Raw genomic sequence first — 13,597 nt, 5'->3', positions numbered from 1 at the left:
TAATATTAATATTGATTTTTTTTTTTTTTTTACTCCTGCACATCTTTCTGCCAGCTTTAGCCATCATTATATTTTATCTGATTTTCCTTTTCCAGGATGCTGACTCTGAGTGTGAAAATTACATAAATCATTTCCATGCTTCTTGCTTTATTTCTTATTAGGAAAAAAGTCCTTTAGCTCTGCCAGGTGCAAACTGTCTTCTCCAGGTGCTCAGCTGTAAATCATCTTTTGAGAAGAATTTTCTCTGTAAATTCATCTCTGTGGCTGGTTAACCTGTAACCTTCGTAGTATCATTAGTTTGGAATCCTCTTCTTGTCCTTTGTTACATTATTTCACTTTTGTTCTCATTTGCAAGGGATGGAAACAATCTCAGATACTCAAAGACATTTAGACTTAAACTTCTGAAGCCACTGAAGTAAAATTCCCAGGCACTGGGAACCTATATGCCTAGGGGAGTTGGGGCCTTGTAGGTTTGTTTTCAGTAAAGCAAGAATAATTTAGAAATATGGAGCAAGTGACATGCTTAAGCCTTAAGGTACACACATGTTACAAAATCAAAGGGGATGGCAACAATCCGGAATTTTGTTTTCATGGAGCTTCATGTCTGAAGACTTCATGGTGAAAGCTTACACATCCTTCCAGAGGTTTTGTTTTGGCTTTTGTGCCTGCTGTTCCTATCTTCAGCCCCAGGGATCCATTCCATTTCTTCCTGCACATTGTTCCAATTCCTGCTATCAGTGTATTTATCAACATGTTCAGAAGCTCAGGGCTGGATTAGCTATTGACATTAGAGTGTTAGCTCTTAAATTTAGAATATTTAAAAATGTGGAATAGTCTTTCAAAAATTGTCACTAAGATAATTATTAGGTTATTGTCCTATAAAAAGTGTGAACAAAATGTGCTTACTCTACAAAACCATTAACAGAAATACCATAGATACCAAGATAGAATGCTTGAAGGTTCTTTTTGATTTGAAGGGTGTGAGTGTTGTAAACATGAAGCATGTACACAGACAGAATTTAAAATCAAGTAGACAATATTTTCAAGACATGGGGAAGACAAATTTTTCCTAGCTGTTCTTGCTGGAAAATTCCCTCATGTTTTTTGCAGTTTGATTTCAGAGTATCTGACAGTATTTAAAACAGTAGGACTCTGCAGCCAAATTTAAATGTGAATGGTGGATCTCTACCCCTTCTTTCCTCCTGATGCAGTGAGGCACAGACTGTGGTTTCAGTTAAGCCTGTGGAAAGCAGTACTTTAAAGACAAGTATTCCTTCAGAGCAAAAATAATTCACTGCCCATAGAAAGTGCCTTGCAGGCAGCTGCATCTTCCCTACCCACCCTGATGCCTGGATGCTGCTGCTTGGCTGGGCTCCCTGCTGGGGCTGAACCATAGCAGCAGCAGGCTCAAAATGAGAAATCCTCATGAGGCTCTTCCCAACAATTTTTGCCTTCCCTGTCAAAATGAAATCTGTGTGGAGCTGAGATGGTGTCTGTGAGATAGTTCCTATACATTAAATTATTTTCTTGATATTATATATTGAATACAGTGACAGGAGTTTTAGGACAGGCAAACAGCCAAAGTGTGAAAGGATCTCCAGTTCCAAAACAGCTCTAAAATTCCAGTCCTTTTGGATCAAAATGCAGATGTAGGAAGGAATATGAACACTTTTAGCAAAAGCAGTACTGGTATTCTTTGAACAGCCACAAAAGAGCCAGCTCTTTTCTGGCCTGGTAATCTAACTATTCCTGCTCTGAAGGACTGAATTTGAAGCAATGCTGAAATAAAGCATATGGAAGAATCTGCCAACAGGGTGAATGTGTGGAGAGGGAAGAGGAGATATCACAAATTAAGCAGTGCATCACAAACATGGCTGGAGGCAGCAGAGAGGCAGGGACAGTGCAGGTCTGATGTGGCTTCGTAATCTCTGTGTGCCCACAGGGTTGTGCCAGTGCTTTTGATTAATGTGTTCAATCTCTGCTGTTGCCTGTGCTTCCCACCCTATGCTGATAAATCAGTCACTGATACACGGTGGCTGCTTGCTCCATTTCTAAGCAAGGGAAGCTGTTAAGCTTGTTAATCCAGGGTATTGCCATCTACTGTCCCCGAGCACAGCAGATCGAGTTCGAAGGTGCAGAAGTGGCAATATGGTTGTGTTAGTCTAAACCAGGGCATGCACATTATCTTAGATGCTGTTTTTATTGGCCATGGTCAGGATAAATCCTGCTCCAACGGCAGGAATTCCAGCTCTTGTTGACAAACATCCAAAATGTGCAGGAATGATGCAAGGGTGGCTCGACTTTGATGCTGTTGTGTGGGATGTGGAGCAAAGGGGTGAGAAGTGAATCACCTCCATCAGTGCAGAGTGGAGGGTGTATGAACAAATTCTTACATCATGGAATGGAGCTTAATATGTTTATTCACCACCTCAAATCCATTAGTACAAAAGCCAAGAAAATAAAAGCATTTATTTCTCATTTAAACTTACAGTTGCCTTGATTTACACCAGTTATTAAAATATTCCCTGAGGAAAGAAAATAACTAATGTTACCATTTACCTCCTGAGCCTCTGAATGGCTAAACCAGTAGTATGGTAAAAACATCAATATCTTACAGCTATTTATATTTTGATTTTTCTGTGAACTGCTGTTTTCAACATTATATAGAATACATACTGTAAAATTATGTTCACTTTAACGAGCCTGAGTTAATTTACTAGATCTGTATAGAAAAATGTGCCTGCAGTATTAAAAGCATTTTATTTCCATTTAAAAATCTGTTGCCATAGTGACCAATCACAACTTTCTCTGTAGCTTTGTCTAGGCTTTGGATGTAGACTTTATTTTTGCTTCATTTTATTTTTTTCTCCAGCATTCTCTGCTCCAAGTCCCCATTTAACTAATTTTTTATTCTTTTTATAGTCTTTCCTTTTCCAACCATATTCTCAATTAAATAATTTAGAACTCTAACAGAGTTTAAAATAAAGATCACAATTTGGCTTTTCCTTTTAAATCATTATGTAAGAAACAGGAAAATACAGTACTGCACAGTACAGTTTCTTTGTCATCAACAGATTAACCAGACCTAATATAAGAAGGAGTCTTGAAATATCCAAAGCCCTGGGAGTCTGACACCTTTTAGGATCAATATAGTCATGTCAAAGATCTGGTGAATTACATCTAAAAGTGAAAAGCACTTGGAGAAAATTCTCGATATTTCAGGAAGATTTTTATAACTAAGCCTTTAAAAAAATCAACCCACTTATCACTCTGTTGCAGCACAAATCTTGTCAATAATGTACTTCCTTCTGAGAAATGGTGACTTAGAGTGGTGTTTTTATTCCTGCTTGAAATATGTAACTTCTCCAAGAGAAGAACAGGCTAAAGAGCCAGAACATTGCTGTATCCTCTCTAAGGAAGATTTTCACATGGAGAGAGACACAAGCACATTTCTGAAGCAACGATAAGAAGAGAGAGGAGATCCAATAACTCACTTCTGCCATCGTCTTTCTCAATATGAGACTATTGTTTCCTTGGTAGGCACAGAGAAGCAAATAAAACTATTCAAACACAGACACAAGCCAGAGTGAGATAGTTTGGAGGATTATGTGACTTTTACAGCATGCCAATGCTCAGCTCAGACAAGAAAATATTTTTCCTTCTTTGCCCAAACATTGATACCTACAGTATAAACATCTGACTCTTGAGTTTGTCACACTGTTTGCTGCATGCATCTGTGGAAACACCTGTAGGACGCAACTTCGCTTGTCGGAAGATGGAAATCAAAACCAGATCAGACATACTCTGGAAACATTAAGTGTAAAGTAAACCAAATATAATCTGGGTTATAAATCTGGTTATAAAGTAAGCCAGATAAAAGAGGGTTACAAATAATCCTCCATAAGAGAGTGTTTTTAGTAGTAAATTATAGATGTTTGTCAAAGGCAGTAATTTAACGAATATTTAGATAAGTGAGTTGATTTTTAAAACATGTTTAGTAATAACATGCAGAAATAAAAGTTAATTAGTAAATAAGGTATGTGCCATGGTGATGTTAGAAACTGCTTTCAAACACTATCCAGAAATAGAGCACTACTGTTCTCCTTTTATTAATCAATTTTTTTACTTACTTAACACTTAAATGAAATTGTGATAAAAAATCTGTTGTGCTATTCAGCAAACTACATTTTTTTTTCTTAACACATATAACTGCTCACATCTGAGTCAATTGAAAGTGCACTGAAAGATCTGGTCATCATACAGATATGCCTGATTCCTGGAGGAGAGGTCTGCAATTGAAGTCAGAGAATTCCCTTTAGAAGAAAAATATGACTTCTCCTTCTAAGGACGTTCTTTCTTGGTCTTATTTGAAATGACCTGCTGAAAGACAAATTTCCTCAAACCCTAGTTATAGAATTCTGACTTACTATCTTACAAGTGATATGCATTATTCACGTTAGAAACTCTAAGATAGTTGGTACTGCAAAAAGTGAGAGTAAATATCCAAAGTGCTTGTGATCTAATGAATCTCAGAGGAAACACTTTGAGGAAGGTTTCTGTGATAATGTGCAGTTTTGTGACTGCTATTTGATATCAAAGTGTGCAGTTCAAAGAGAAAAAAATGTCCCAGATTGGAGAGGTCCAAATGCTTGGTTTGCCCCAGTTTGGCCATTGGTGCCTGTGGGACTAAATACAGGTGATCCCCAGGGCAGGTGAGGGGTGGAAGGAGGCTTGTGGCTCCCAGTGAACTCCGTGCCAAACCATTCCCTCCCAACACCCAAAGCCTGCTTGTGACCAACACCCTGGGAGGCACACACGGCACTGTGTTGGCAATCTGGTGGCATCTGCACCTGAAAGTGTCCAGTGTACTCCTAGGGGAAGAAAAAGAGTGGGAAATGGAGACAAATCCCTCAACCATCTCCATAAAACATAAGAGTCTTTAGGTGTTTAAGGACTCAAAGCAAAACTGCACTCTTGGCACAAAACTTTGAGAAAGCTGCAAGCAAGAGCCAGTGGTGTGAGTCTCCAGCTGAGGATGCCAGGCATGATAGGTTTCCTTTCCTTTGCTCTCTCTAAAGCACACAAATGTCTGTGGCTGCATCTGACCTGCTGTGCAGAGAAGCTCCTAGGCCAGCCTGAGGCCAGCAGACTCACCTGCCCATATTTTCTTCTGCGCTTTGGCTAGCAGTTAGTTGTGTCAATGAAGGTACTTTACACAACTGTTGAAGCTCCACCTAGGCTTTTAAGGAAGAGGGTTGAAAGTTTCAACCACGTGCAATTTTACTGAATTGTAAACTTGTGCCACTAGGTTACAAGAAAATGTGAATTCAACAAGTTTTGAAGCTGCTAATGTGAAAAAACCAAAACCCAACTGCCAAACCCACTTCTATGGATATAGAACTTAAAAAATCAGAATGTACATAGTGAGATGAGACCTTAGTAGTAGATCACAAAAATGTTTTAACAGGTGGTACTGGAGTGCTCTACAGCCTTCTAACCACTGTAGATTGCTGAGAGATGAAAGTACATGGCCTTATTTCTTGTTCATGGTGCTGGTATTTATAAGCCAAATTAATGTGCTCAAAATTTGGAACACGGTCTGCACTGTGTGTAGCTCCACACTTTGATCAGAAATATTAAGCTACTCTCAAAGATGCTAATCAAATGTTGAAAATATAATCATTGCTGCTTTCTTACTATATAATAGTTTGCTTTTAGATTTCAAATTTCTGCTCATGTTAGAACAGAGGGTGAACCACAGAAGAAAATGTGCACAGTGTCTCCTAAAAACTGGTGTCACCCAAATTATGGCAGTTTTGATACCACATACTCAAGCTGTCTTCCTGCTGGAGGGCTGCTGGGACCAGCCACCCAGGGTACTCCTGGAGATGAGGAGAAGTGCAGTGTTTCTAGGTGTCAAGTGTGCCATACTCCATGCTGTGCACTCTCTAGCTCCACTTTGTTTTCCTTCTAGAAGGTACTTCAGAGCCTGATGAGATTCATGTACAACCTGCTCTTGAGATGAATTAAGTTGAGAGTGAGACAGACAGTCTCTGGCAGTGCTCTGGGGCATCCCGTGGGTGCCTTGTTCCTTGGCCACTCATGTGACACCTCCTCCACAAAAGCAGAGTGCAGAAGGTGGGGGTAGACGGTGTTGTTTTTGGATGCTGCAAAGGCTCTGGAGCTACCAAGGCCACATTCTTTGCTCTTTGGCACATGTTGCAGAGGAGAAGCTATGATGTAGCAGCTCTCAAGGATTTCAGTAAGTGCTGGTTTAAGTCCTACAGTCTTTTTCACATTATCTGTTCATAGTTTATGCTTGAAAGAAAAGTTAGACAGCTTATGATTGCACATGAATTAAACCTTTATATGGCTACATGCTGTTATAACAGTGTACAGCAATATATATCTATATATTGTTACACCTGAAAGTATTTTTTAAGACAATTATTAAGAATATAAGTGCAAATTGGTAGAATTACTTTTTTAGCTGTACAGTGCTAAATTGTACAAAAATCAGCTTGATTTTGTACAAGATTGTACAAAAAATCTCTTGATTTTTTCAGGTTTACTGTAAGCATGATTTAGACAGCCTCATCTACAGTGATATTATTGTTTTCAGTTTGCTCTTTTAGCTAACTAAACCTTAGCTGGAAGATTTTATGTTTATTTTTATCTTAATTCTAGTGAAGGGTCAATAATCATACTCTGTGTAGACACTAAGTGCACACTCTATATTACTTAGTAGTCTCTCCCACCTTGTTTACCCAAAGGATCAGATCATAGTATTTTTTTTGTAAGTTGTAATTTTATGACTGTATTTAGTGTTCATATCATTTTTACCAGAAGGGTTTGAAAATTCAGAAAACAAATCCAGGCACAAACAAAACCAATCAAATACCAGTGTAAAGCTCTTCACACTGAAAACAATGATAAGGATATGTCATTCCCCTTGCTCATGCTTAGGCAGGCTCATAGGCTGGGCTTGCAGCAACACAGTCTGGCCGACAGGTATCTGTTAAAACTGCAGTTAGTTAAAGCTCCCAAAAAATGTAAGCAAAATTAATTCTTTTACTTCTCATGTCCTGGCTCTTCTACCTTGCTGTCTTGGCCTCCAAAGTACTTCTCCTGCAAAGGATACTCTCCATGCTAAAGGAACTGGCTGCTAATTGCAGGGCTGCTCTCAGGTTTGTCAGCACTTGGTTTTATACACTGGCAATAAAACAAGCAGTGGGTGCATGTGTGTGGTTTTATACATATATATGGCCTCCCTACCACAGCAGCTCTGGCTTCTCCCTGCATCTGTGATGCCTCCCTGGTGAAGGAGAGACCTCAATTCAACCTCTCTGAGCTCCCTCACAGTACTTGCTCTGCCTGAATGACTATAGGTGAACATGAAGTCAAATATGAAGCAGCCAACACGACAGGAGTGTGGCTCTGTCACTCAGTGAGCACAGGGAGATCAGGCCAAACTGAGCTACTGAGCCCCTGATGCCATCTCACCCAGAGACAAGGATGTTAATTTGGGTCTCTGCTGCTCCTAGTTATCTGAAACCCCAAATATTCTAGCTACAATTTGCATACAGTCCCAATCCATTTGTACAGTTTCAGGCCATCACCTCTCCAATGAAGAAGTATGAAGTGCATTTCACAGCATTGGAATTGATGATTATTCCACCACTACAGTCAGTTTGAAGGTCTACTTACCTTTGTGTCATTTAAGAACCTCCATAACCAACATCTACACTCGTGTATTTGAAGCAGCCCCAGTAACACCAGTACCAGGACTTAGAACAGTTACATAACATTTAATTATTCTAGGTGCTGTTATACTGGGATTACAGTGATGTAAATCTTCAGTTAGGCCAGATAGACGTGGGGCAACCCAGAAAGTGAGAAACCAGGTGTAGGAAATATAGTTCATGAACTATGAAGAAATGTGCACTTCTATGTTCTTTTTAGAATTCAATTCCTCTTGTTTTCTTTATGCTTCATAGTACCAATACCATTTGAGAGGTCCACATTTTATAAATAAGCTTTATATACTCAAACTCTTTATCATGGTTACACTTTGCTATAGCAGAAAACGGCATAATGTGTTTAACAGATTTTCTTGTTTGTTGCTATATTTATAAGTCAAGGTTATTTTCTCCCTTTGTGCTGAAGTCTTTTGAAATCTGTATTTCTAGATCTTGCTTTGTATCTTTTTACTGAGATACTATATCCTGAAAATTCAGCTTTGTAATTTTTTTCCTCCTTTGAGAAATTTCACTGGGAGTTTCTATGCATAAATTAATAGGGGTAGCACTGGATAAGCTTAATTGGGCCTTTCCCTCTTAGTCCTTTTCTGTGCTGTTGGGTTGTCCCATGTAGGTGAGATGTTGTGGTGGCATCAGTGCCTGTCTTTATCACAGAAGCCAGCAGTGAGCCTCTTGTTTTGTGAAACTGATGCTAGAATTAAAAATCAGTGCTGGATGCACTTTTGTTGGACTGTATTTCACCTTCTGCCCCAGAACACAGCTATGTGCAACACTTATATGTGATGTAAGCACCAATGCTCACACACTAGCATACCTAAGACTGCAAGAGTCTTTGGCAGTGGTTTATAGTTGACAGTGGATCAAATATCAGCACTCAGGGCATTGACTTTTGGTTTTTTATTTGCAAGTGCATGAAAGTAGTGCACATAGAGTGGGCTGAGATTCAGAGCAACTGTTGTGCATTGCCTGAGTCCTACTGTACAGAGGAGTGATAATGACAGGAACATGCTCTCCTTTACTTGTGTTTGAAGTCAGGAACCTCTTTGCTTTCATGAGCAGCTTTAATCTTTCAAAAGCCACATGGTCCTCTCCCTCAGCTGAACAACATTATCAGTCAGTGTTTGAAGAGCTTGCTGACACGATAGCAGAATTTCACCTGCAAGACTGAAGGATTGTACTGCCAAGGCACACTACTGGCTCAGCATGCTTCTGGCTGGAAAAAGACAGCATTATTTTCTTTATGTTTGTGACAGGGCTGAGCAGTGGCAGTGCAGCCAAAACCACCAGTAGTATCCTGCATACCCAGCACACTGTCAGCACCAAAGGGCAGATTGCCTGAGAGGACCTTTCTGACTTTCGATTTAGCCTGGCATCCCTCCAGTTTAGCAATTCTGCCACCTATAAAATAATTAAAGCAGCTTGCTTTGACTCTGCTTCTAGATGCAGCAACAAAAACTGCTGCATAAAGGCAGTAAACAAGAGCTGGGCTAGGACATAGCCTTGCTCGGGGCTGTTTTTGACAGTGACATGTTCTGACATCTTGTCATCACTAAGAACCTTTTCTTTACCTCACACCATCACGAAAGAACCAAAATATACTCAGAAATTTATTTGCATACCCACATTTATGCATGTGCCTCTGGGCTGCTCATGGCTGGCAGGCTGGAATCTTCAGCCAGCCCCGCAAAGGCCAGGTAGAGTTTTTACACTCTTTGAAGCAGGACAGGGCTAAAAGCCAGGCTGCTTCTGCAAAAGCCTTTTGAACGCCCTCACCCACAAATCCACTAATGTCATTGTGACAGGCATTTTTCTTAGCAGCTGAGAAAATCAATATACCTTGGTGTCACTGCAGGAGTGTTTCTGACTTTTTCATTGTGAAACGCACTATGCATCTGTCTTCTTGAATGCCTTGAGGTATCAACCTCTTTATTAGGTGATAGTAGTGAAGTCATGTTTTCTAACTGGTTGGTGACACTGTGTTTATGTGCAGTGGTGGGGTGTAAGCAGGGGATTTGCCTTGCCCTGTGACAATGGCTCAGATGTTTTTTGAATGGCAAGCTGAGAAGTGGCTTTTAACTCTAGCAGGGCTAAAGAATGCAAGCTTTAAGAAATTGCCAAGCTATTTGAGCAGGCCATCTGCAATTTCCCTTTGATCAGCTAACAGGGTTAAAGTGGTTTTAGGCCACAGCATTTGTAGAGAATCTTGTCATTTCTATGATCTGCAGATTTAGAAGCTTTTCCCCTCATCTTTCAGCAAGCAAACCACAGGCTTTGCTTGTGATTTCTGCCTAGTTTTGTGGGAAGCAGCTTTCTTGCCTGCCAGTTTTTATTTTTACCTGAAGCTAGTTCAGCACTTATACGTCAGCAGCAATCTGATGGATGTGGCCTTTACATTAACCCAGTCTTAAGATCTGCATTCAGCAAAACCAACAAGTTTGGTTCAAGATCTCATTAGACTTGAGCCTTTCCACACTGTGTTGACATCTTCTGCTTGTTTCTACAGTTAAAAAATAGCAACATCTCCCTTGTCTTCACACCCACATGTCCACTTCTGAATTTCATTCAGTATTTATAGAGCAGCTCTGGGTCACTGAGCACTGCCTGACTCCTCACAAGCTGTCGATCAGATTTGCCCTCAATGCCCTCCAGAGGCTGGGGTTCTCTGTGCCCTCCATGAACTGAAGGGCCCACTTAAAACTATCACACCTACATTGTAGGTTTTTGTATTTAGTCAGATCAGATCCCCAGAAGTGCTCCAGAATAATATACTGACCTTTAATCTTTCATGTAAATTCATTGTAAATACTTTGGCAATGCAGATATTGGATTTACTTCAGATTAACATCACTATAAGAGAGAGTAAAATCTGGATAAAAAGAGAGTTTTGGCTTTTTTAAGTTTGTTTGGTAAAATATGTTGTGAGTCATTAAAGACTGAAGAATGATGCATTTTGAAATCATTTGTTGAGAAATCCAGATCTGTGTGTACATACTTTCTGTATCTTACCTTTTAAAAAAGATGATGATATGTGATACAGAAACACGTGTAAAGGGTACATCTTTTACTAGTGAAAGATTTAAAGCTTCCAAAAATTTTACTAGAAAAATTTCTCTTTGCTTTCAGTAATTTAAATGCTCCCGTTATTTCTCAGTAAGTTGTCTCATTTCCATCAGCCGGGAGAGACAGGGAGAGAGGGAGCCTAGGCATCTACAGGCTGCTACTTGTCCTACTTCATGCATGCTTTCCCAGATTGAATAAATCCACCCTTGGATGTGTTTACTGAGGGTTTCTTTTCTTCACTTGACTGTAGAGGAGTCTAAATGACTTAATTAGCATAAGACCTTCCTTGTCTCCCCTCTTTGCTCCCTTCCTCCACTCACAGGCTTGGTACATATCTCTCTCCAGCTGATTACATGCACACAGCTCATTCCTGCTTTTGGTCATTATGCTTTGTGGCAGAAGGTCACCCTCAGGTCTCTCCTGAGTGCCCCAAAGCAAAGACCAGAGGGAGATTTGCAACAAACAGAAGAGAAATCAAGAGATTTCCAGCATTGCTGCAGCCACTTGGCCAGCGGGAGGGAGCTGGTGAGGGAAAGTCACAGTGCATGCTGACAGTGCCATTGGGCAGACCCCAGGCTGGCTGGGATGTGCTGAGGAGGTTGGCTGCTGAGAAGCCCAGAGCCTTCCTTCAGTCAAGGGTGACTTGATGAGCAGAGACTTCAAGGGAGATTCATTCCATCTACCTTCAGGCATCTACAGAGCCGATTTCTGCACTTGAATTAGTCACTGTAGGCTCCTTTCCAATGAATGCTGAGAAATGACTACTTCTTAGGAAAGATTTTGTTATCTATTTTAGGCACCTTTTATATGAATTGCTACCTCAAAGTAACTGTTTTCCTACCATGACCCTATAGGGTGCCTAGTGGCTTGACATCAGCAAAAAATATGGTAAAAGCACAACTCACTTCAAAGAAAGGCAGGAAAGTACTTGAATGATAGATCTAACAAGGGTTACTAAAAAGGTAAAGCTCATTATACTAAGCTGAAAAGAACTAAGTGCTAGGAAAGAAATTTGGGGGATTTATCTAACTTGCCCCCCATTCCCTTACTCTTCCTAAGCTACTGACTTTGTTGGCTGTTGAGCTAAATGAACCCTTGATCTGACACAGTATGGCCACTCTTGCAATCTTATTACCAACTCTGATGTCTGTCTCTCCCCTGCAGACATTGACATTTTATCAGATGAATTGCACCTACCCTGTCTCAAAATTGAGTTCAAGACATCAAGCAATTTATGCTCTTGCAAAATAAATCGTGGTGTAAAAAATAAATGAAAAATACAATGCTAGAAAACTGGTCTTGGTGTGAAACCTGAGATAACAAACCAGCTCTGTGTAAACCAGCAGAATCTGCTTTCTCTGATCATGGGTCAATCTACATGGCACCAGGCCTGTTTGTGACTGATGGGATATGCCTGATCTCAAAGATCTTTGCCCAGTTAGAAGGACTCATTGGAAGAGCTTTAAACTAGATTTGAAGGGGGAAACTGATAAAACCAGTCTTGCTAGAGATAAGCCTGGAGGCAGTACATCAATGTTTGATGGATGTTGGGCTAGCAAGTTCCTTCAGTCTGCTGCCTCAGTGGCAGGGGGATGGAGGTGGATGGAGATCCATGTGGCAGCAAAGATGCAGGGGTCACTGAGGTGTTAGAAATCACAGAGAGATGTGAAAATGGTCACGCAGCACTTATGGATTCAACCCCCAAAAAGGCAGTGGGAACAACAGCCCAAATGAAGTGCATCTACACCAGTGCATGCAGCATGGGCAACAAACAGGAGGAGCAGGAAGTCATCATGCAGCAGGAAAAACTATGATACATCTACCATCATGGAAACAGGGCAGGGAGGCTCACAGGACTGGAGGGCTGCTGTATGACAGGACTGGCTATAACCAGTCCTGTCAGCCTGACTCCAGTGCCAGGGAAGATCATGGAAGAGATCATCTCAGGTGCCATCACGTGGAATGCTCAACACAAGCAGGGGATCAAGTTCAGCCAGCATGGGCTTGTGAAAGGCAGGCTCTTCTTGACCAGCCTGGTCTCCTACTCTGACAGGGTGACCCACCTAGTGGATGAGGGAAAGGCTGTGGATGTGTCTACCTAGACTTTATAAATCCTTTCACATAATTTCACACCAAATTATCCTGGAGAAACTGCTCATGGTTTGGATGAGTACACTGTCCATTGGTTAAAAAATTGTCTGGATAGCTGGACCCTACAGAGTGGTGGCACATGGAGTTAAATCCAGCTGGTGGCTGCTTGTGAGTGGTGTTCCCCAAGGCTCAGTATTTGGGCCAGTCCTGTTCCATATATTTATCTGGATGTGGAGATCTGGTACACTCTCAGTAAGTTCAAGACAACACCAAGCTGGGAGGGAGTGCCGATCTGCTGGAGGGTAGGAAGGCTTGGCAGAGGGATCTGGACAGGCTGGATTGATGGGTTGAGGCCAATGGTATGGATTCAATAAGGGACAAGTGCCAGATCCTGCACTTGGGTCACAAGAACCCCAGGCATTCCTCCCAAGATACCTCACCTACCTATAATTTCAAAGTAATCAAACACCAGAAAAGGGAAAAGAGGTATTCCAAAACTGAGGGAAAAAGGTATTTTAGAGTGCCTCCTCTTCCCCAACACACTTTACTGTAAGTACTACTAAGTGTGGAGCATCTGTTTGGCCTCAAGGGCAAGTTCAAGAAGAGCAGAAAAGCCCCTGTAAGTGATTGCTCAGACTTTCATAGAAGTGCAAAGGAATGTGTGCAGGTGAGGACATTCACTGTGT

This window comes from Lichenostomus cassidix, chromosome 2, assembly GCF_008360975.1.
Source record: "Lichenostomus cassidix isolate B80296 chromosome 2, HeHo_3.0, whole genome shotgun sequence".
Taxonomy (NCBI): Eukaryota; Metazoa; Chordata; class Aves; order Passeriformes; family Meliphagidae; genus Lichenostomus; species Lichenostomus cassidix.
The sequence above is the reverse complement of the archived record's forward strand: the minus strand, read 5'-3'. Positions refer to the sequence as shown.